The 22,059-nt window shown below is 35.1% G+C and overlaps 2 long non-coding RNA genes and 1 other non-coding gene across 3 annotated transcripts in view; 2 read left to right on the forward strand and 1 right to left on the reverse strand.

Moving 5' to 3' along the window:
- The window catches only part of LOC128929163 (uncharacterized), a 208,798-nt gene that overhangs the window by 71,669 nt on the left and 115,070 nt on the right, over positions 1–22,059 (reverse strand). The gene's annotated exons all lie outside the window — the stretch shown is intronic.
- Positions 12,746–22,059, forward strand: part of LOC144577995 (uncharacterized) — a 278,989-nt gene continuing 269,675 nt past the window's right edge. Inside the window, exon 1 of the long non-coding RNA XR_013522910.1 lies at positions 12,746–13,022. This is a non-coding gene — a long non-coding RNA (uncharacterized LOC144577995). The remainder of the gene's footprint in view (positions 13,023–22,059) is intronic.
- Positions 19,411–19,517, forward strand: LOC118145894 (U6 spliceosomal RNA). Its single transcript, XR_004731381.1, has one exon. It is a non-coding gene; the product is annotated as a U6 spliceosomal RNA (small nuclear RNA).

Here is a 22,059-nt window from a genome sequence, read left to right on the forward strand (position 1 = left end):
TCAGGAAGGGGACCAGTTTCTGTCTTCTGCACACTGCTAGCCAGTTTTCCCAATACCATTTATTAAACAGGGAATCCTTTCCACATTGCTTCTTTTTGTGAGGTTTGTCAAAGATCAGATGGTTGTAGATGTGTGGCATTACCTCAGAGGCCTCTGTTCTGTTCCATTGGTCTATATCTCTGTTTTGGTACCAGTGGTCTCTTGTAATTTGTAACTAAAATTACACAACATCAGTTAACCACTTTTAGCAATAATTTTCTAAATTTTCATATTATTATTAAATTGATGCATACTACTTTGAAAAGAGTACTAGGATGTAGTGAACTATCATAATAAATATAATTATTAATAACTTTTTTATTTTGATATTTTATTTATTTATTTAAAGTTTTTTTCTTTTTTTCTTTTTTTGCTCAGATCATTCTTCATAACAATACTAACAATTTTTATGTAGTAATATGTTAATTTGTTTTTAGGAGCCCTACCTCATTTTATCATTTTACCATTCATTCTAGTGGGTATTTGTGTCCTAAAAGTAGATGTCTCATGAAAAATGAAGATAAACTTAATCCATGACATTATACTAGAAAATGATAGAAACAAGAAGTGAATCCAAGTTGATCTCACTCTAAAATCTTTTTAACCACTGATATTTTTTAAAACCTGATAATTATACTATACCTCACAAACATGCAGTGATGATTCTCGATATTTAAGGTTGGTTACAACTCTTAATAGCCTGGGTTATTGAGTAAAAATATAATCTTCTTGAGTTCCAGGTTCTCTTTTGTAAATTCTAGATGATTTTACATTTGCATTTTAGCTTAAATGATATTATAACCATAAAAGTTATCGTACGCCTTTGGAAATTTTAATACCTGTAGAAGGCAAGCTTTCACTCTGGATTGATGACTCTGCATCATTCCTATGTATGTTTAGGACATTTTACATTTGCTGTTGAAGCACCACTCTATTAGTAATTGATGATAGGAAGAGAGTTAAAAGAAAATAAAAGGCTGTTCGACTGAGACATAACTCCAGTTTTGATTGATGACATTTCAAATAGATCTTGAAGAGTACAGGGGAGAAATTCCATGTAACAATACAGTGTTTACCTCAAAGACACACTGGTTATATTTAGGGAGATTAGCAGATAACTAAATGAAAATAGTAGCTACCCTATTAACAGTATCATGAAAGTTTGCATAGCCTGTCCACAATGATTTTTGACTTATCTTTCCTATCAGAATTAAATGCGTGAAAAATTTGTAAAGCTCAGCCACATGAAATACAATTATTGTTTGTGTATATTGTAGAGATCTCTTTGGGGACCTCGATTCATAGACATGGGTTAAAATGTCTTTTTTTTTTTCATTGCTGACTACAGTGAATTCTCATTTTTTAATGCTATAGTGTTAGTCTGACTGTTAGACAACCTTGTTGTTGTTGTTGTTGTTGTTGTTTTTCCCAGATTGTATTAATGCTCATGTTGAACATTTTGCATAATGTGGCTAAAAATCCTGTCTTCAATAAAGGGTTTGCTGTGTCAATGAACATATAAGAGCTGCTAATACTACAATGAGGAGGAGAAAAATTTCTCTGCAAATGTTGTTTTGATAGTAAAGAGCTTAATGTGGAGCTTAACATATACTATTTCTAACTGAAGTAATCATTCATGTATTAACTCTTTATAATAGAAATTCTCATAATTTTATATGCATTAACAAACTATTGATATCATTTTATCATGCCATCTTATGGTACAATAAGATTAGTATGTAAGAATTATAATGTAGTTTCTATACCTCTACAGTTTGCAATTCACCTTCATATGCAATCAGAATCTCCACAGCACCCTTGTAAATTGTAGTATAATTATTATTATTTATTTTATGGAAGAGAAAATGCTCAATTTTAAATGTAAAGTTACTTAACTACTGCCCCTCAACAAGTTATTACATAATTACAGAAACTAATAGAGTTTAATGTATGCTGGTAGAATTTTAGAAGGCTTGGAGGGGGTTGTATCTATAGACTATAAGAGTAGCAAGCAGAACATTTTAGATAGGAAAACAATACATGTGAAAGCCAAAGGTAAGCTTGTTGTATACAGAATATACCAGTTTGACTATAACAGGGGATTCTCTTAAAGCATAGAGAGTTAGTGGTGACATAATGACATTTAATCTTGATTGAATCAGTCCAGAATGCCAGAATACATATTTTGAGCTTTAGTTATTAGAACAACTAAAAATAAGTAAGGCAGCATGTGTGACTGGCATTAGAATAGACAATTGTAAAAATATCTCATTCAGCCTTTTCAGTAACATTAACGGGGTAGTTAAATTATTTTGATTATTACTGACATATCAATTAGTGAGACCATTGGCAACTTGGAAAATAGAAATATACCTATTAAAATTGTCAATTGGTTAAGGAGATCTATTCAATATAGTATTTGAAGTTCTGGCTAGGGCCATCAGGCAAGAGAAAGAAATAAAGGGTATTCGAATAGGAAGAGAGGATGTCAAATTGTCCCTGTATATGTCTGTTTTTATGACAATATACTGTTTTCTGAAAGTTCACAAGCATTGGCAAGAATGTGGAAAATTAGAATCATTGTACACTGTTAGTGAGAACATAAAATGGTGCAGTTGCTATGGGAAATGATTTAGAAATTAAATAAAAATATAATTACCATATGATCCTGCAATCCCACTTCTGGGTATACATCCAAAATAATTAAAATTAGAATTTTAGATTTTGGCCCTTCTGTGTATGCATTGCAGCATTATTCACAATAGCCAAGATATAAAAACAAATTCAATGTTCATCATTAGATGAATGAATAAAAAATATGTGTTATTTGCATACAATAAAATATTGTTCCAACATAAAAATAAGAAAATCCTGCCATATGCCAAAATATAAATGCACTGGAAGGATATTATACTAAGCAAAATAAGCTAGTTACAGAAGAACAAATATATGACTCCAGTTGTATAAGGTGCTTAAAATAGTGACACTCATAGAGGGAAAAGTACAAAGGTGGTTGCCAAGGGCTAGAGGGAAAGGATAAATGGGGAGTATCTGTTCTGTAATGTAGAGTTTCATGTTTACATGAGGAGTAACTGCTAGATATCTGCTGAACAACATTGTACCTACAGTTAATGATACTGATTCATGCACTTAAAAATTTATCAAGAGGGTAGATCTCATGGCACATATTCTTACCACAATATAAGATAATTAAGCAATTAATTTTTAAATGCTATAGAGTTAATATCCTTCCTAATTTTGATAATAATCAAAAGTAAAGAATAATTTTTAGATGAGACTTACCTACATAATTCATTAATGTTAAATGCATTGAGTACATTGATATCCCTCCAGTTGTTTATATTACCATGTATTTGCCAATCTCCTCTCAATTCTGATACTTTTTGTTAAGACTCATTGGAAATTAAAATTAGTACTGGACAAGAAATTAATGGAAAATTCTAAAGCAAACCGATTACTACAATATCTAAAATAAAAAAATAAAATACTACTGTAGCCTTGTAGCGTAGTTTGAAGTCAGGTAGCGTGATGCTTCCAGCTTTGTTCTTTTTGTTTATGATTGTCTTGGCTGTGTGGGCTGTCTTTTGGTTCCATATAAATTTTAAGATTTTTTTTCCAGTTCGGTGAAAAGGGTCATAGATAGCTTGATGGGGATAGTGTTGAATCTATATATTACTTTGGGCAGCATGACCATTTTCACAATATTGATTTTACCTAACCAAGAGCATGGCATGTTTTTCCATATATTTGTGTCCTCTTATTTTCTTGAGCAGTGGTTTGTAGTTCTCCTTGAAGAGCTCCTTTGCATCTTTGTTAGCTGTATTCCTAGGTATTTTATTCTCTTTGTAGCAATTGCAAATGGGAGTTTGCTCTTGATTTGGTTCTCTTTTAGTCTGTTATTGGTGTATAGAAATGCTTGTTATTTCTGCACATTGATTTTGTATCCTCAGACTTTGCTGAAGTTGTTTATCAGTTTAAGGGGATTTTGGGTAGAGACAATGGGGTCTTCTAAAATATATAATCATGTCATCTGCAAATAGAGACAATTTGACTTCCTCCTTTCCTAATTGAATACCTTTTATTTCTTTTTCTTGCCTGATTGCTCTCGCTAGAACTTCCAATATTATATTGAATAGGAGTGGTGAGAGAGGGCATCCTTGTCTAGTGCCAGATTTCAAAGGTAACGCTTCCAATTTTTGCTCATTCAGTATGATATTGGCTGTGGGTTTGTCATAAATAGCTTTTATTATTTTGAGATATGTTCTGTCAATACCTAGTTTATTGAGAGCTTTTAGCATAAAGGGCTGTTGAATTTCATTGAAGGCCTTCTCTGCATCTATTGAGATGATCATGTGGTTTTTGTCTTTGGTTCTGTTTACGTGGTGGATTACATTTATAGACTTGTGTATGTTGAACCATCCTTGCATCCCTGGGATGAAGCCTTTTTGATCGTGGATGGGTAAGTTTGATATGCTGCTGCAATTGGTTTGCCAGTATTTTACCGAAGATTTTTGCATGGTACTGGTACCCAAACAGAGATATAGTCAAATGAAACAGAACAGAGGCCTTGGAGGCAATGCCACACATCTACAACCATCTGATCTTTGACAAACCTCACAAAGCAATGGAGAAAGGATTCCCTGTTTAATAAATGGTGTTAGGAAAACTGGCTAGCCATGTGCAGAAAAGAGAAACTGGACCCCTTCCTGACACCTTACACTAAAATTAACTCCAGATTAAAGACTTAAACATTAAACTTATCACCATAAAACCTTAGGAAAAAACCTAGGCAAAACCATTCAGGACATAGGCATAGGCAAGGACTTCATGACTAAAACACCAAAAATATTAGCAACAAAAGCTAAAATAGAAAAATGGGACCTAATTAAACTCCAGAGCTTCTGTACAGCAACAGAAACAATCATTACAGTGAACAGACAACCAACATAATGGGAAAAAAAATTTGGCAATCTACCCATCTGACCAAGAGCTAATATCCAGAATCTACAAAGAACTAAAACAGATTTACAAGAAAAAAACAAACAAACCCATTCAAAAGTGGGTAAAGGACATGAACAGACACTGAAAAGAAGACATCCCTGAAGCCAACGAACATATAAAAAAATGCTCATCCTCACTGGTCATCAGAGAAATGCAAATCAAAACCACATTGAGATACCATCTCACGCCAGTTAGAATAGCGATCATTAAAAAACTGGAGACAACAGATGCTGGAGAGAATGTGGAGACATAGGAACACTTTTACACTGTTGGTGGGAGTGTAAATTAGTTCAACCATTGTGGAAGACAGTGTGGCGATTCCTCAAGGACCTAGAAATAGAAATTCCATTTGACCCAGCAATCCCATTACTGGGTATATAGCTAAAGGATTGTATATTGTTCTGTTATAAAGACACATGCACCCGTATGTTCACTGCAGCACTGTTAATGAGAGCATAGACTTGGAACCAACTCATATGCCCATCAAGGATAGACTGAGTAAAGAAAATGTGGCACATACATACCATGTAATACTATGCAGCCATAAAAAAGGATGAGTTCATGTTCTTTGCAGGGTTATGGATGAAGCTGGAAATCATCATTCTCAGCAACTGACACAAGAACAGAAAATCTAACACTGCATGTTCTCACTCATAAATGGATATTGAACAATGAGAACACATGGACACAAGGAGGGGAACATCACAAACTGGGGCCTGTTGGCAGGTAGAGGGGGTAGAGGTGGGATAACAAGGGGTGGGGGCATTGGGGAGGGATAACATTAGGAGAAATACCTAATGTAGATGACAGGGGAATGGATGCAGCAAACCACCATGGCATGTGTGTACTTACGTAACAATCCTGCACGAGATCTTAAATTTTAATAATAAAAAACAGATAAAAAAGGGATTTACCATAACCCTGCAAAGACTACATATACTTATATGTGTGTGCATATTCTTTTAATGCACATGAAGCAGAGGAAGATAAAAAAATAACAGCTCACAGCAGAATTATTTGCCTCTATTCTGAAAGCGTGTATGAAAAAAATAAAGTTTGTTGGTAGTGGGCAAATATCTCTATAAAATTGTTTATATGTATTTTCAATGTCTATGTTAAAAAATGAGTTATTTTACATAGAAATAGTAAAATATTTTCACAATTTGTGTTACTGATTTAATGTATTGTGATTTTGACACTTTATTTTTCCTTGTGACATTGAAATTATGAGATCATCCCATTTTGATGGGAAGCAAAGAAACTGTGTAGCTGTGCATTCTTGGATCCCCCCACTTTGACTCACTTTTTTTTTTTGAGATGGAGTTTCTCTTTTGTTACCAAGGCTGGAGTGCAGTGGTGCAATCTCAGCTCACCACAATCTCCGCCTCCTGGGCTCAGGCAATTCTCCTGCCTCAACCTCCTGAGTAGCTGGGATTACAGGCATGCGCCACCATGCCCAGCTAATTTTTTGTATTTTTGGTAGAGACGGGGTTTCACCATGTTGACCAGGATGGTCTCGATCTCTTGACCTCGTGATCCACCCGCCTCGGCCTCCCAAAGTGCTGGGATTACAGGCGGGAGCCACTGCACCTGGCCGACTCACTCTTATACGCTGCTACATTTGCCATCTTTGGGCCTCTACTTGCTTAATTCTGTTTATGGATAATTAATGGTCCATCCCTTCTCTTTCTTGGTGATTTCTCACTCCTTAACTGCTACAATCTGACAATCCATACTTCCATTCTGAGAGTAGCTGCCCTCCCTGGGCTTTGTGGCTTTGTGGCTATTTGGTTTTGCTCGATGCAACTACATACTCTAGACACCTCCTTACAACACTTGGGCCAATTAGGAAGTGGATGTGGCTATTCCTAATTGTTTTTATATATCACTTTCACTTTCATTACACATCAACCACATCTTGATATATTTCCTTTTTAACTTGAGTTAGATTCAGTGTTTCATCATTCTGTACTATCTTCCTTTCGATCCAAAGTTTTCTAACCATTTATTTATCTGCTGAAACTCTGCTCAAGGAGAAGATAATTATTTATTCTCCCATGTCTCAAAACAGGAAAGTTACCACTCTTGGAGGGTGGTTTGACTCATTATTAATTTATAATGAAAAATCAGGTAATTTTTAACACTTCCTGAAAAACATATTGCTCTATTGTCTGTTTTCTCCCTAACTTCCCATGATGGCTATTTCTAGTGAGTGGAGTGGATCGGTATTGTGGGGGCAGTCTTTTCTAGCTGCAAGCCATAAGTTGGTGCAGTGTTTAAAGATAATTTTAAACAAAAAATCAAGCCAGCTAAATGTTAATCTTTTGTTATTACTAGTATTTTCCCACAAGTCTGAACAATGTCAGTAATAAAATATTTCTCCTACTGAGACAGATTTTCTCCCATCCTACCTATACCCTCTCAGAAAACCACTTGCTATTTTGAACTTTTTTCAAATTGATCAAACACGTGATCAATTATAGAAATTATAGCAGTTGACTTCACCTCTTATTTTAGAGAGGAATACTACTATTGTAGCTAACCTATATAGTTCAGTTATGTCAGTGGTTATATTAATTAATTTACCTGTATTATTTCTTTTAATTTTTGCTATAAATCTTTGACCTACATTCTATTGATATACCTATTTTAAAGCTAACAATAATTGATGCACCATGAGTTGTACCTTGCTGAGGATCAAACAATTACTAGATATTAAAGCACAAGTGTGAACTTCCATTGCTTGCTGTCAGAACTGTATTTCTTAAACAATATGCTCTACCATTCTTAGTCCATTTGTTCTGAAAACTTTTAATTGATCTACATCAAATCCCCAAACCTGCCAGGATCTAAACCTATACATTTGTCTATTTCTCCTGTGACAGGAGAGAAAAATTTTCAACTCTTATATAAGGCCAATTTCTCTACCAGGGCCCAGAAGGAATACCCATATAATTCTCCCTCATCCTCAGAAACAATGCACCAACTATTGTCTTTAATTGAAGGTCTCTTCCTAGCATACAAATCATCAGTTCTTATTGCATCATTACTCATAAGAATGATTGAAAACTTCTTAAAACTATATCCTTTATAAAAGACCATAAAACATTTTATTTCATTTTGAATATGTAAACTTGATGTCACTCTATATGCTAACTGTGATTACATCAGATTATGTAGACAATTATTGTTAATCAAATTTAAACAGAGTCACAAGTATTTTAGCTTAAAAATATGCATAACTAATCTCTGTGATAATACAAATGTTACACATGTTTTTTATTTTGTTCTGTGAAATGGAAAAAATGACATTATTCCAATCAAACAGGAAGCATCAGCTCTGAGTTAGTGTTTAGGATGGATATGGAGGAGAAGGAGATAGCCAGAGTTGATCAGAACTCATCTATTAAACAAAATGTAGTAACAAAGCTTATAAAGAATTTATTTCTCATGCAAACTGGGTCTGGAAGGAGAAAAGACATAAAATGGTGTGAAGCAAAAGAGTGTCAGGGCATGGCAGGCCTCCTTTTTCCATGGCAGGATAGCCCTTGATATATATAGAAATGTTTATTTCCTAATGACCCAAGATAAAGGTGATTCACCATTCAAAGGTAAAAGCAGCTCACTACTGAAATCAAGAATATTTTAGAAGAGCTTTTTTTGAGTATTTTTGGAATAATGAAGCTATTTACAAAAATGTGAAAATAAAAATGTAATAAAAAGGCTAAATAGCATGACCAGAAGACCTACAGATCTGAAAAACAACTATAGTTTGAATTTATTAAATCTAATATTAAAAATAATATGTTGATAAGTATAATGTAGGTGTTGATACACATTCAGCCATGATTTTTTTTTGTAATGGTGAAACACCATAGACAACTGAAATACTCATCAGTAGAAAAATGATTAAATAAATTAGAGGACGTTTATACTGTGGGATACTTTTCAGCCATTAAAAATAGATGTGGCTGATTGTATTAGTGTTTAAAATGGTCCCTGCTTATTCTAAAATACTAACTTTCCCTACTGATGGCAAACTTAGTCGTAAAGCCTTGCTTTGCCAATAAAATGTGAGGAGAAATAACATGTGCCATTTCACAAAGAGGCTTTAAGAGTCAGAGCATCAACATAAAGAAGAATTTACATCAACGAATGGATAAAATAGCCAGTTAACATCAAATGGCAGTAACCCTAAATTTAAATCGACTAAATCCCCCAATCAAAAGATACAGCCAAAACATAGCCGTATATCCAAAGATACCACAAAGACTCAAGACAAAGGGTTGGAGAAAAATTTACCAACCAAATGGAGAGCAAAAATAAATAAATAAACAAAAAGCAGGAGTTGCAATTCTCACATTTGATAAAATAGATTTCAAAGCAACAAAGATACAGTGGTAAAAGGATCAATGCAACAATAAGAGATCTTAATACCCAGATACATAAGACCCATAACGAGATTTAGACTCAACGAGACAGAAAATTAATAAGGATATCTAGGACTTCAACTCAGAGCCGGAACAAGTAAACTCAATAAATATTTATAGAGTTCTCCATTTTAAATACACAAAATATTGATTGGCTATTATTAATACCCATTTTTAGAATGAAGCAATATTCCTGTTCTCTCTCCCTCTTTTTCTTCCTCTTTCTTCCTCTCCTTCTCTCCTTTTTTAACTTTTCAACATCCTAGTTCCTCACCTCTACTCAATACATTCCTCTGAACACCTGATTCCTTGTCAAAAAAAAAAGACTCCTGGGTCAGAGACAAAGGACTTTATTACTCATGGCACAGCAGATAGCATGAGCTTTATGGTCACATAGGATCCCTGTGCTTCCAAATCCCAGAAGGCAAGTGTGGAATGGCCCAATTAGATGCTATATACACAGTGGGTTTGCATCACAGCTAAGGAACCCCAAGCTTAGAAACTCCAATCCTTTATAATGGACTGCAAGCAAATGTGCCCAACCTTTGCCTGGGAGGAAGACATTATGGTTATTATAATAAACAGATAAATCTGACCTCTGTTTTAGAAAGAGACTCTATATCTTTTAAGACTGTTCAAAAAAAAAAAAAAAAAGAGTCAGTGCACCCTGACTCTATTTTTTCTATAAAAACAACTATTGTCACAGATTTGGCCTGCTCCATCAGTCTGAGTCCCACAGTAGAATTTAGGGAGCAGAGTAGTAGCTCCTCCTAGGTGGATACAGCATGAGTGAGAAAGAAACCAATGTAATTATGATAAGTAAATCTAATTGACTTACCATAATTAAGTTGACTTACCATGATTAGATTGGCTTATCCTAATTACATTGGTTTTTTTCTAAAATTATAGAATCATTTGTTATCAGCATAGCACAACTCATCCTAGACTGACTGATAATGAAGATTTGCGTGTACACACATGATGATCCATACTGTTGAGTAGTGGTGGGATGTAAAGTGTCATACATACTGGTTATATCTTGCAACTCCTTCAGAATATTATGTATACAATTTTCCTCCATGACATCATTCCTAGCATGTCTCATGTTGGGTTATGCTATGCCTTAGCCCTAGCTATAGGCCTAGTAAACCATGTAAGAAGAGATGTAAGTCCTGAAGAGAGCAGATACTGCTTTGTGGGACAGAGGCCTCCACATTTTCTTCCATCAAAGGAGAGATTGTTGCTACTACTTACTAGGGAGGGCTGTGCCACATCTTCAGAATCAGAAGATTCCAAAGATTCATGGAAATGAAAATCTTCACAGGCACCCACACAGATGCCTCCACCCTATGAGCTAAGGATTTTTTCAACCCACTCCCTGACCTTGTCAAAATAGACACCTGTTTTATTTTAGCATTTAACTACCCTTGATGTCCAGTCTCTGACTTGAATCCTGTGCTTGGACTTTTCCCATTTACTCACACAGGATGATGAAAGCTGACTAAAGAGGCCTTCACATTTCATTTCTTGATTTTCATTCTCTGTTACTGTGAGCGGTTAATTATCTTTCTGTGCTGTGCTGAAAACATGATACATTCTCTACCTGTCAATAAATTCCTTTCTTTTGGTACACTAGTATATCCATGGCAAATTCACTTGTCCTTATTGCCACACAACCCCATGAATATATAAAAAATGTTAAATTTTGTATTTTGAAGTGATAATGTAAAAAACATTGATTATATCTCAATAAACCTGCTTAGTAGCCTTAGAAAAAAATGCATTATAAAAATACGGTGATTTAAATGTAATGATGTTCCATTACCTATTAAGTATTTATGTCTTCCATATATTGTCCACTATTATTCCTCAGAAAATATGTATTTTATATGGGGATTCAATATGCTTTCCATAAGCTTTTAAAATTATATTTTATTTTAAATTCACACATAATAATTGTGTATATTTATCAGGTACAGTGTGATGTTGCAATGCATGTTTACAATGGGCAATAATTACATTAGAGTAATTAGCATATCTATTACCATAAACTTTTATCATTCCTTTATGTAAGAAACAGCCAAAATTCCTGCCTCAGCCTCCTGAGTAGCTGGGATTACAGGTGCCCAGCACCAAGCCTGGCTAATTTTTTGTTTTTTGAGACAGAGCCTCACTCTGTCACCCAGGCTGGAGTGCAGTGGCACGATCTCGTCTCACTGCAACCTCTGCCTCCCTGGTTCTTATAATTCTCCTGCCTCAGCCTCCCGAGTAACTGGGACTACAGGTGTGCACCACTATGCCCAGCTAATTTTTGTACTTTCAGTAGAGACGGGGTTTCACCATGTTGGCCGGGATGGTCTCAATTTCTTGACCTTATAATTCATCTGCCTTGGCCTCCAAAAGTGCTGGGATTATAGGCGTGAGCCACTGGGCCCAGCCTGGACCTTGCTTCTTTACCCAACTTGCTACTGTGTGTCTTTTAAGAGGTGTGTTTAGCCTATTTACATTCAAGGTTAATACCAATATGTGAGAACTTGATCTTGTCATTGTGCTGTTGCCTGATTGTTATGCATACTTGGTTGTACAATTATTTCATAGTGTCAGTGGGCTATATACTTAAGTTTGTTTTTGTGATGGCAGATATCATTCTTTCATTTCCATGTTTAGGACTCCCTAAGGACCACTCCTAAGACAGATCTGGAGGTAATGAATTCCTTTAGCATTTGTCTGAACGAGATTTTGGTATTTTTATGCTTAGGAGGCTTACTTTTGCAGCATATGAAATTCTTGGCTGCAATTTCTTTTTTTTAAGGGTGCTGAAAATAGTCCCCTAATCTCTTCTGTCTTGTAAGGTTTGTGCTGAAAGTTCTACTGTTAGTCTGATGAGGTTCCATTTGTACATGACCTCCCCCTTCTCTAGCTGCTTTTACGATTTTTATTTTTGCATTGAATTTGTGAATCTCATGATTGTGTGTCTTGAAGATGGTCACCTTTGGAGTATTACTAAAGGCTTCTCTGAAGTTTCTAAATATGTATGTCAACTTCTTAGGCTAGGTTGGGAAAACTTTCATGGAAAATATTCATAAATATGTTTTCCAAGTTTGTTCTCTCTCTTTCAGGAATGCCGATGAATCATAAGTTTAATCTCTTTACATAATCCTGTTTCTCAGAAGTTTTGTTCCTCTTTTGGTTCGTTTTCTTAAAAAAAATTTGTCTGCATATGTTAATTCAAAGGAGTCATCTTTGAGCTCTGAGATTCTATTCTCGGCTTGGTCTATTTTATTGTTAATTTTTCCAGCTGTATTCTAAAATTCCTGTAGTATTTTTTCATTTCAAGAGGTTCAATTTGGTTATTTTTTGAAATGACTATGTTGTCTTTCAACTCTTCATCTGTTTTACTGTCTTCCTTGAATTTTTCCTATATGTTGATGTACTTTCTTGTCATCCATATTTTAAATTTTATGTCTGCAATTTCAGCCATTTTTGTCACATGAAGAACCATTGCTGGGGAGCTAGTATGGCCGCTTGGAGGTAAGAAACCACTTTTACTTTTAGAGGTTTCCAGAATTCTGCTGGGCTTTTTTTTTTTTTTTTATCTGTGTGGGTGATTTTCCTTTAATTTTTGAAGTTGCTGCACTTGAGATGGGGCTTTTTGCTTTTATATTCTTTGATGTCGCTGAGTGTTTGATACTGGTATAAGTGGGGTTTAGTCAATTGTCTTAGTTTCTTGGTCTTTCTGGGGGGCACAGCTCAGCTCAGCACTCCTGGGCTATATGCTCTAATACTGGGAGCCTGGGACCAGGCTTGTGGTCTTATTCTCTGGCTACTTGAAGTTAAGTACTCATTGCACTTAGTGGCCAAGGTGTTCCCAGTCTGCTAACAAAAACACTCTGACAGAGGCTTGCAGCAGAAGTGCTCTGGTGGGGTGGCAGTAGGCCCCTGCTCATGTGTGCACCTATGGGGTAGTAAATGTTCCATTGCTGTGTATATGCTCCTGGGGTGGTGGGGGAAGTTATGGGCTAGTGCGCACTGTCAGAGGAAGACTGCAGGTGAGTGTACATTGGAAGGGGAAGGCTGTGAGCAGGTGTTTGCTCATGGAGGAGCATGTTGGCAGAGCTGTATCTGCAAAAGCGTTTTGATAGTTACTTGGGATCTGCTGGTGAAAGATCTATGGTAGTGGCTGCTGGCAATTTGAGGACACACTGCATGTGAATGTGGCAAGGTTGGGACCCAGGTAATGGTGGCAGTCAGGGAGACACTCAGACCAGACTGGCCCTATCCCATGGGCAAGAGAGCTCTGTTCTGTCCAAGTTCAGCAGCCAACAAAGGCTAGAATCACCTAAACAGAATGGGCAGCCTTGAGGGATGGGTGCCTATGGCTGTGCTCCAGTGCAGCCATTTCTATTCCAACCTTCTATACTACACATAAGGTGAAGTTCTGTCCCTGCCAACTCTGAGGAGTTCTCCCTGCCAGCTCAGTTGTCCATGGGTGTTGTGGGTTCTCCCACAGTGAGGATGCCAGAGGTCCATGGCAAGAGTGGGCCACTCCATGCTTATTTCACTCACTTCCTCTCTAGGAGCTGCTTAGGGCCAGGAATGAGTCCTAGTGTTCAGCATCCCTGTGCAGGGTTCCTAGCTTCCTCCCATTTCAGCTCAGTGTCTGTATCTCCCCTCTGTCCACTCTCAATGCCTTCCTTCTGGATATCTTTTTGGAGTGTGTTGGACTACTTGGTGGTCTGGTCTGTCTTGATGAGAGAAGTTATTAAAACTTAACTAAAATTTAGAAAGTATATTCTGTATGGAAAAAAGCATATCTGGCATTGAGATGAACATAATATTGAATATTATTCAACATATAGCTTCTTTAAGGACTCTAATTTTTAAAACAATTTTAGTATACTAAATTTTAAAAAGCAGAATATCAAACTGCAAAAAAATATGAGTATGGAATTGAGGGGAGCTTAATTACTGGAGATATTCTGTAAAAAGTTTCAAAAGGAAAAGAATTTGGGTATGGAACTTGAAGGTCAAGTTCAATTTGGAAAGGTACAGTGAAGGAAAAAATTAGGTATTTTAGGCTAGTCTTTTCAAGTGAGGAAATACAAAGAGAATGAGGAAATTGTTGAAAATTATGCTGGTAATTATGATTTAGATCAGCTAATACTTACTGACCACTTCTTTTGTTTTTCCAAAACAATTTCTAAGTGCATTACTTACATTATCTCAGTACTCTCATCAATTTTATGGGACAGGTACTATTATTATTTTCATTTCAATGATTAAGAGTGCTATGCTTGAATGGTCAAATCACATTCTAGTAAATTACAGAGCCAAGGTTTCAGGCCAGACATGTATAACTGCAGAGTTCATTCTCTTTCCAACATTGTATTCTATATTCTTCTCCTAATCATATTAAGATAGGCTTTGGGTAAGAATATCTTTCTTGAGAATATCCTGATACACTAATAAAACTGGTATATAGTATTAAGGACTACTTATTTCTGAACCTTTATATGAAATAAAGTGATTAAGCACCAGAATTATATTTTACTCAACTCTGTATCACTTACATCTTCCATTATATTATCTTTCACAAAAAAAGTTGAGAAATTCTTGTTGGATTTAATGCACTTATCAAAGACAATGCTTCTAATGTGAAAATAACATTTGGAGAGGAGTCACTGTTTTGGAAAAGCATGCCCAAAGAATTGATATTATTATGCTAGATAATTAAAAATCAAGATCTTTTAAAATAAAACCTAATATAATAATATGACTAAAATATTAAGTATTTAAATAGAATAACCAAGTAATTTTCTCTAAGAATACCTAAAGAAACAAACTTGAGACACTATAGACTGAATGGTCACTAACTTCTGATCCATATAATTTTAGAGTTACTCTTTCAGGAAAACTATCTTTGATTTGATAAAGGAAGAAAATTTTATAATTTGATAGACAGGACTGTTTCAAAATATTTAGAAAAGAATCTGAGGATATAAAGCGGAATGAGACAACTGTTTTGCTAGAGTATATCATGTATCAAATAATATTCAGAAGTTATAGTGGACTCAATACTCTTAGAGATCAATATACTCCTCGTGATGTAACACATGGCATTAACAAAACAAAACAAAACAGAACACACAACAAAAAAGATACTTGATTCAAAAACAAAATAAACATTTTCTTGTACCAGAAGCAAGAAAATTTAAAGTAGAAGATTGTTCTTTACTGAACTTAACCACAATCAGCAGCAGCCTGGGATTCAGATTTGGATAATTATTAAAAACAAATGCTTAGGCAACATACCACTGGACCCAAGTTCATGGGTTATAGTGAAGACTATGTTGGGACTTTGCTTCTCATAAAATAATCCCCAATATTCCCCAAATTCACACCTGGGAACAACTCACAAAATTTAATACAGTTTTAGGATGTAATCTGTATATGAGATAAGTTACTATCTTGTTGAATGAATGTCTGATAGTCACACTATCTCCCATAAAACAGTCCCAAAATTCTAATGTAAGACATGTGTTTTGACTGTGGAAACCCAGGACCAAGCTAATGTAACACACCCTCACTCAACAGGTATAGGTAAGCATAGTGGAAGACAGACACAAGAATTAAAGGATCAAACAGAAAACTAAGGGATCAAACTAAAACTTCCTCACAAAGTAAGACTTTAAATCATTTTCTAATATATATAAAATTTCTTATTTTGAAAACCACAGTAAATAAATTAGCCAGGCATGCTGGCAGGCACTGTAATCCCAGCTACTCAGGAGGCCGAGGCAGGAGAATAGCTTGAACCCGGGAGGTGTAGGTTGTAGTGAGCCGAGGTCGTGCCAGTACACCCCAGCACTGACAGCAAGAGTGAAACTCCATCTCAAAATTAATTAATTATTTAATTTAAAAATTAAAAAAAAAAATCAGACATAGATTCACTGCAAGGAAAATCAATGTTATGGACCAAGATAACAAGATTTCAAAATGATATTTAGGAAGCTCAAAGACACAAATGAAATAATAACATTCAAAACAGAAGACTAATGAATATGAAACATTTCCAGAGTGAAAAAAAATGACTAGGTCCTATAAAAAACAATTCTGAAATTTGGGGGAAAATATGGCTATTGAAGTAATACAAAAGTCACTATATGTGAAGTGAATTTTGTCTAGCTATTATTGAGAAAGAAATTATATCACAGAAGAAAATAATGAAGAATATGTTAAAAATATATGCAGAGACACAAACACATGCACATACTCGCTTTTGGCACCTTGAAATGACTTTTGATTATGTCATATTTATGGAATTGGACAAACAACACTTCTACCCCAACAAATCCCTAATCAATAGAAAATGCAACACTGTTATCCGTAAACTTAACATTCTGTATTGAAATAATAAACATTATGTATTGGAACATATTTCCCCAGAATATGCTTTAAAACTATCCTGGTGGAAAAAAAATAAAAAATTTTAAATGATTCTTGGGAAATAAAAGATAAACCACAAAATGATAGGAAATTTCTTCTAAAACACTGAATAGTTTTTTAACAGCTAATTTGAACTATAGCATTACATTTTAACTAGAAATAAAGATGTAGTTGTTTACAGCATTAAATATTTGGCAAGCTTTAATTAATGCAAAAAACTAAGCCAAGTGTGAATGTATTCCTTTAACAAGTTAAATCTTATTTTCTTCCTGCATCCTGTTTTCCAACTGGCAGGGTTGAATATAAGATTATTGTTTAAACAGATCACATTATATGTCTTACACAGCTAGCATTTCTTTTTCCTGTGAATGTGAAAATATGTACCACGTTTTTATACTCTGGGCCAAAAAAATAAAGAAATTATAATTTTGATTTTTAAAAAAGAAATGGCCCAGTGCTGTGCCTCATGCCTGTAATAATAGCACATTGAAAGCCTGAAGCAGGAGCATAGCTTGAGGCCAGGAGTTTGGGCAACAGAGCAAGACTCCGTATATACAAAAAAATTTTAAAAAGATAGCCAGGGATGGTGATGTGTGTTTGTACTCCTAGGTATGCTAGAGGCTGAGGTAGGAGGATTGCCTGAGCCTAAGTTTTCGAGGCTACAGTGAGCTACGATCAAGGCACTGTACTCCAGCTTGGGTGACACAGTGATACCCTGTCTCTATTAAAGAAAAATAATAATATAAGAAAAAAATCTTTTTTCCCCTTATATTCGGAGAAGAGAAATAAAGCTGTTTACAATCTCAGAGATCACTATCTTTGGTAATTGGGTAGGTCTAGGTGAAAATACCAACAGCAGTATTTCTGATGAAATTACTAACCTGTCTTAATGATTTCACAATATATTATTTTTCATAGCTTCTCTTCTAGGAACAATGTTTTTTAAAAGCATGATTACTTAATTGCCTGCCTAGGGGGAGAATTATCTGGTGAAAACTGCAGTCTTCTGGAAATAAAAATTCAGTTATGATTAAATCATTGAATAAACATGCTTTGTTAATTGAGATTCAAGTCATTTCTTCACTTACATTGTAAACCTAAAGAACTTGGCTTTATTATCTTTTCTCAAAAAGAGGAATTTGAAAAGGCATACTTGATGGAGAAGATCCTGGGCTTTAGCAATAATTAGAACTTAAATCTCAGCTTTGCAACTCAGCATTTAAGTTACATGGCAATGGAGAAATAAAATCAACTGTTCAATCCTCATGTTTATTATCTACAAACTCAGATTTATAATATTTGCCTTGCAGAGTACATGTGACCATCAAATAAAATAATGTGTTAAAACACTGAGTACTGTCTATGTATGTTACCCCTTATCAAAATGTGCATTCTACATTGCACAAAACTTCCATTGAGCATGCAACAATAAGCATTTACGTGTGCTCACAAGTCTATGCATCTTCAAAACAGATGTTATCAGGGCTACACATGACTGAAATCAGTTAGGCTTATTCAGGAATATGTGGTTAGTTGGCAGGAAAATGAGGGATCACTTGGTCTCAGATGCCTTTAGCTGGAATGATTTGGCTCTGCTCCACGTGGTTCCATCATCCAGCATGCTAGCTGGCACCTGTTCTCCTAGTGATGGTGGTGCTAATAAGAGGGATGTGGTGTCTGAGAGTGAAGGTAGGGGTGCACAAGGCCTCCTGAGCCCAGACGTAAACTGGTACACAATTATTTCTGCTGCTTTCCATTGGTCAACACAACTCTCAGGGCCAGCTCTGATTTGAAGAGTGGAGAAATAGACTCCAATTCTTAGGATGGTTTGCAAATTTTACTAAACGGGGCATAAATACAGAGGGAAAGATTCAGGTCCATAATTGCAATAAATCTATTAGAATCTGATGGAAAGGAAGCAATCATAAACAGAATAATTCTACTATCTCTGTATAAACACTATGCATAAATTAGCTGCTATATCCCTCAAAAAGGGCAATACTGGATGCATAACTGAATTCAGAATGTAGAGTACTGGACTTCTTAAAGGTGTACATTATGAAGTTATTTCCACTTAATAATTTCAAAAATTTGCTCTCATCTGGAATAAAGATTCTCTTGTGTATCTCTTACCAGGCTACCTCTATAGTCCACTCTCATACCTCTCACCAGCCCCTCCTATAAACCCACACTGAGCTTATTACAGGGGTTGTGCACTTATTCACCACTCTTCTCACTCTGTTTGTTTAATCTGGCAGATACCTTCACACAAACTCCAGGCTAAAGCATGTACTAGTTGGACACTAATCACATCGTATGCTTCTTTCAGAGCTTAAGATCTTTATGTCAGCCTCCTCCACTAGATCACAAGCTCCTGCAGCAGAATTTTCACTATCATCTCCATAGCCCCACTTCCTGGAACATAGAGAAGCTTAATGCATTTTTGATGAAGAAAGAAATGTGTCTTGTCTTTGTGTTCACTTCAGCAGCACATACACTAAAATTGGAACGATACAGAGAAGATTAGCATGGCCCCTGTGCAAGAATGACACACAAATTCATGAAGCATTCCACGTATTTAAGTGGGTGAAGGATATGAACAGACACTTTACAAAAGAAGACATTTATGCAGCCAACAAACATATGAAAAATACCTCATCATCACTGGTCATTAGAGAAATGCAAATCAAAACCACATTGAGATACCATCTCACGCCAGTTAGAATGGCGATCATTAAAAAATCTGGAGACAACAGATGCTGGAGAGGATGTGGAGAAATAGGAATGCTTTTACACTGTTGGTGAGAGTGTAAATTAGTTCAACCATTGTGGAAGACAGTGTGGCAATTCCTCAAGGATATAGAAATAGAAATACCATTTGACCCAGCAATCCCATTACTGGGTATATACCCAAAGGATTATACATCATTCTATCATGAAGACACATGCACACGTATGTTCACTGTGGCACTGTTTACAATAGCAAAGACCTGGAAACAACCCAAATGCCCATCAAGGATAGACTGGATAAAGAAAATGTGGCACATACACACCATGGAATACTATACAGCATGTCCTTTGTGGGGACATGGATGAATCTGGAAACCATCATTCCCAGCATACTGACGCAAGAATAGAAAACCAAACACCACATATTCTCACTCATAGGTGGGTGTTGAACAATGAGAACACATAGACACAGGGAGGGGAACATCACACACTGGGGTCTGTTGGGGTATGAAGGGTTAGGAGAGGGATAGCAGGGGGTGGGGAGATTGAGGAGAGATAACTTTGGGAGAAATACCTAACGTAGGTGACAAGGGATAGAGGCAGCAAACCACCATGGCAAGTGTATACCTATGTAATAATCCTACAAGTTCTGCACATGTATCCCAGAAATTAAAGTATAATAAAAAATATATTAAAAAATAAAAAAATAAACTGCAAATGGAACAATAATTAGGATAGCTTAGTTTTACATGGAACCAAATGACCTATAAAAAAAGAAAATAGAAATGTGTCTTTCACAAAATTATCATCTGTAGTGAATGGTGTTTCATAGATTCACTTATTTATTTATTAATTTATTTCCCATCAGGGCAGAGCACTGTGGTAAAGATAACAGTGACAGAAGAAGCAGATAGCAGATTCTATTGCCAAGAGTATTTCAGTCGTAGTGGGAAAAAGACAGATCTAGAGAGAAATACCATCAAGTACTATTTTTCACAGCAAATTCCAGTGTGATAGTCAACCTAGATTATGCAACATCCAGACTGTTTCCTCCATTAGAATAAAATAACAGTAGATCTTGACTGTAACTATTTTAAACATTATTTTTATTACATTTTCTTTATATGAAAGTGAATGCACAATATAGCATATAAGATTCCCTCCAAATGTAAGAAGTAGATGATTAACAAACACACTGTCAATTTTAAATTTAAAATTTAGGTATTTATACATAAATATGATACTAAGTGTGGACTAGAAATGTATAGAGCCAAAAAATTATACTGGGATATAGCTATGATGATAGGACACAGTCATCATGGCAAATGTTAGCAATTTAATAGCAACACAATAAACAGATGAAACATGCAAACTTAATAAAGAGGCAACCAATGTGATATTTAAAAAGATCCAATTAATTGTATGCTTTGTATTTTAATAATGTAATTTTATATGAATGTCGCTCAAATGATTGGCTAGATATAGCTATTTCTCACATGATATTTGTGGAAGATATACCCAGAATTAGTACTTTCTTTGCTTGTTAAAATTACCAAATGGAATAATTGTTAGTAAACTAACCAGATACTTAATGGTGACTAGTAAACAGTTCATCTAATAAATCTTGTAACCCTAATTTATGAATAGGGATTTTGTAATAAGAAGGTGTTGTTGAATCCTAAGGGTATATCAGAATTGTGTCATGACAGTTTTCACACATCAATTAAGCACAATGAAATCCTGGGAACTCCTTATTCACCAAACCAACAGATAAGATTATTCGTTTTTACAGTAATATAACTAATAATTTTATCTGAAATAAATCATTTTAAAAATGATTATTCCTGCATATACAATTTTAAGACATTTTGTAATGACAAAACTGTACATAAAAATAAAAATCTTTATAAAATATTTATATGCATTTTATACATTTGAGGTTATTTAAAAGAAAAGCAAAAGTATTATCATTATAATCATACATTAATTCACTTTTCTAATGGAGACCTTAATGTCAAGAGAGAAATGAAAATTCTGTATACTGAGATATGTACAACATTTCTGATATCCCCATCTTAAAAATAATACATTTGTTGAAAAACCTTTCAACACTTCTGTTTAATGGTAATATTTTTTAATGAATCTTCTTTAAGGAGACAATCTAGTACATTTTATCCTGAGTAGCCAGTGATATGAATATTTTTTACTATATTTGCTGCTTAAGATATATGATCCTCTAGCTGAGGTTACAACCATTCCATAATGTTTTAAATATATTCATTCAATAACTCTTGTTGAATGCCCAATTTTTTTCCCTTTCACTGAGAATAAGAAGTAAAAAAGAAAAAAATGAAGGAAATGACAGTTCTCAACAGGCTGCTAGTTCTGTTAA

Source organism: Callithrix jacchus, chromosome 10, assembly GCF_049354715.1.
Source record: "Callithrix jacchus isolate 240 chromosome 10, calJac240_pri, whole genome shotgun sequence".
NCBI lineage: Eukaryota > Metazoa > Chordata > Mammalia > Primates > Cebidae > Callithrix > Callithrix jacchus.